General features: G+C 37.6%; 1 non-coding gene and 1 pseudogene across 1 annotated transcript; both read left to right on the top strand.

Moving 5' to 3' along the window:
• Nucleotides 1-876: 876 nt before the first annotated feature.
• LOC128594714 (myosin regulatory light polypeptide 9-like) lies at nt 877-3,019 on the top strand (annotated as a pseudogene).
• Nucleotides 3,020-3,661: 642 nt separating this feature from the next.
• On the top strand, nt 3,662-3,768 carry LOC128594988 (U6 spliceosomal RNA). The gene has a single exon (XR_008382684.1). It is a non-coding gene; the product is annotated as a U6 spliceosomal RNA (small nuclear RNA).

Here is a 3,768-nt window from a genome sequence, read left to right as displayed (position 1 = left end):
TAAAAAGAGACAATTGACAAATTTGCTTATTTCTTTGGCACCTGACAGTTTAACCTAATAGCCGTTCTTATTATTGATAACACATACCAAGACATACCAGAATTTTAGGAATCTCATACATTTGGGAACGTGTATTAATAACATGCTTATATAAATATAACTGAAAGAAAGTTAAATAGCATTTCCTATTTGGTAATGCTTCCTGTATAATTCTAACATACCAAATAAGACTACTATATCTCTCTTAGACTCTCAGTGGGTCTAATATTTATGGTTATTTTTTTTTTTTTTTGCAGTTTTTGGCCAGGGCTGGATTTGAACCCGCCACCTCTGGCATATGTGGCCAGCACCCTAACTCCTTTGAGCCACAGGCGCCACCGCGGCTCTAATATTTAAAAAGTCAGTGTGAGGTCAAAAAGACTGAATTTAGAATTTTGATCTTGGAAAGTTTGTCAAATGTCAAAGGTATAAAACACTTTTTATCACAAAACATGACCACATATAAGTGCAAAATAAGTTACTCATTTAGCCAAAGTGATACTTCAAAGATTTTTTTTTTTTTGAGACACAGTCTCACTATGTCGCCCTCAGGCATCACAGCTCACAGCTTAACAACAACCTCAAACTCTTGGGCTTAAGTGATTCTCTTGCCTTAGCCATTTTTCTGTTGTAGTTGTCATTGTTGCTTAGCTGGCCCGGGTTCGAACCCGCCAGCCTCGGTATATGTGGCTGGCACTGTAACCACTGTGCTAAGGGTGCCAAGCCACCTCAAAGATTTTTTTTTTAAAGCAAAACCTTTATTCTTTGACAAAAAGGAGACTCAGTTTCTCAGTCAGAAGAGCTAATAAAGACAAAGCTTGAAAGACAAGCTAATACATGGAGAGGTAAACTGAATCTGTCTCTATTGTTTTTGTATTTACTCAGAAGGCGAACAAAAATCTTTTACAGTCTCCATTAATATTACACAAAAATCTTTGAAAGAGAAAACTAAATTTTACATTAGTATGTGCTATGGCTAATTTTAATAAAAACTTATAAACAAATTTATTTAATCTTAATTTGACCACACAGTAGGAGTTCTATAAACCTTTTATCACCTTTAATGATTAATATTTTTTCTAAGTTTTATATTCATTTAGTTTTATCTATTTTTATTTCTTTAAAACAATACTTAAAACCTCTAACCTAGGCTAAGGTATTTTTTCTTTAACAAAAATTATATTCCTGTCTTTTTATAGTGCTTTTTTTTTTTAACAAAAACCACATTCTACTTTTCTTATACACTTTGCATATGAAATTTTTTTTCTTATATCTAGTAATTTCAATCACTCTCATTGAGCATAATATTAACTGTTAGTAACTTTCATTTTTAGTGAAAAACCTAGGAGGTGAGCAATTTTAATTATAGATATACAGATATAGAGCCCAGGACAAAAGTCAATGTCTGGATAATGTAATCATTTTTAGCATGGTCAAGAGGCACAGCAGGGCTAGGAAAGACAGACAAGTGTTTTTTCTTAGGCCTCACAATAGTTTAAAGGCTCAAATTTAAAGTCATAGGCTTAAGAAAGAAAAAAGGAAAGAAGGAATGGAGGGAAGAAAGGAGGAAGGAAGGAAGGGGAGAGAGAGAGAAGTCTTGTAGACAAGCTAATCAAGCATTAAAAATACCACAATCCACTTTTAAGGCACACAGCTTCTGTCTTGGAAAGTTTACCTTTAGAAGGTTATTTAAGACAGGAACTAGGAGGCTTTGGAAAAGGGGGAAGAAGGAAATGTGCTATATATGGATCTTGTGGCCTCTAACCATCAGTATAAGGTTTTTTCTTTCCTTGATGGCAGTAGAAAGGCCTCATTTTCATGACATACTACGCTTGATACTTTCTTTAAAGATACTTTTTATTAAAGATTCTTTCATGAAGTATTTGAAAGCTGGAAGGCTAACGCACTCAGATCCTGGCTCTTCAGTGAATTTAACTGTGTGACCTTGGGCAAGTCACTTAACCACTCTGTGCTTCAGTCTCCCTGTTTTGTAAAATGGGAGTAAGACCTACCTCACAGGATTGTTGTGGAGATTAATTAGAGATAATGTCTGTAAAGTATTTAAGGTTCTTGAAGAAGGCACTATAGAAATACAAACGAATATCTATTAATGTTTATTTGTGAAAAAATGTATCACAGAAGCAACAGTTTTAGGGTGGTGAAAGTGGCAGTGAGGATATTGTTGAAGTACTCGGATTCTCGTGGCTGTGCAGGGATTTAACCACCACTGTGGCTAGTAAATGGACAAAGACCAAGATCACCAAGAAGCATCCTCATTGTGCAACATCCAACGTGTTTGCCATGTTTTGACCAGTCACAGATTCAAGAGTTCAAAGAGGCCTCAACATGATCAATCAGAACAGAGATGGTTTCATTGACAAGATTTGCATGATATGCTTGCCTCACTGGGAAAAAATCCTAGTGATGAATATCTGGATGCCATGATGAATGAGCCTCCAGGCCCCATCAATTTCACCATGTTCCTCACCACGTTTGGTGAGACGTTAAATGGCACAGATCCAGAAGATGTCATCAGAAATGCTTTTGCTTGCTTTGATGAAGAAGCAACTGGCACCATTCAGGAAGATTACCTGAGAGAGCTGCTAACAACAATGTGAACAGGTAAGGGTCATTACAGATAAGCACCCAGATGAGCTGTACAGAGAAGCACCTATTGACAAAAAGGGGAATTTCAATTACATTGAGTTCACCCACATCCTTAAACATGGAGCAAAAGGCAAAGATGATTGAAAAGAACTTTAAATTCCACCAGACATTCTTGTTGCCACTTCGTGTATTTATTTCTGAGATTTTCTCTTAGAGCCTACTGCATGCCCTTAACTTTATAGCTTTTGCTTTTCCTGTTGTATTTATTCTCAGCCATTTGGGGCATATGTATCTTTATAATCAGACTAGAAACAGACTTTATGTCATGTTCACAATATCAGACTTTATATCATGTTCACAATAGAAAATATGGTAATTTGGGCGGCACCTGTGGCTCAGTGAGTAGGGCGCCAGCCCCATATGCCGAGGGTGGCGGGTTCAAACCCAGCCCCGGCCAAACTGCAACCAAAAAATAGCCGGGCGTTGTGGCGGGTGCCTGTAGTCCCAGCTGCTCGGGAGGCTGAGGCAAGAGAATCGCTTAAGCCCAAGAGTTAGAGGTTGCTGTGAGCCGTGTGACGCCACGGCACTCTACCTGAGGGCGGTACAATGAGACTCTGTCTCTACAAAAAAAAAAAAAAAAAGAAAATATGGTAATTTAACTTGCCCTTATCGTCCCCAAATAACTAGAGTCTAGCAGGGCTCCTTAAACTGTGGCCCGTGGGCCACATGAGGTGGTGTGATTGGATTTGTTCCCGTTTTGTTTTTTTACTTCAAAATAAGATATGTGCAGTGTGCATAGGAATTTGTTCATAGTTTTTTTTTTAAACTATAGTCCAGCCTTCCAACGGTCTGAGGGACAGTGAACTGGCCCCCTGTTTAAAAAGTTGGAGGACGCCTGGTACAGAGTCTATGTGTTTTTTCAGAGAAAGTTATTCACTCAATTTTTTCTGAACCATAATTAAACTTTACAATAAAATGTTTGTTTAAACTTCTTTAAAAAAAAAAAAAAACATTTGTGCTCGCTTCGGCAGCACATATACTAAAATTGGAACGATACAGAGAAGATTAGCATGGCCCCTGCGCAAGGATGACACGCAAATTCGTGAAGCGTTCCATATTTTT

Source organism: Nycticebus coucang, chromosome 9, assembly GCF_027406575.1.
Source record: "Nycticebus coucang isolate mNycCou1 chromosome 9, mNycCou1.pri, whole genome shotgun sequence".
Taxonomy (NCBI): Eukaryota; Metazoa; Chordata; class Mammalia; order Primates; family Lorisidae; genus Nycticebus; species Nycticebus coucang.
The sequence above is the reverse complement of the archived record's forward strand: the minus strand, read 5'-3'. Positions and strand labels throughout refer to the sequence as shown.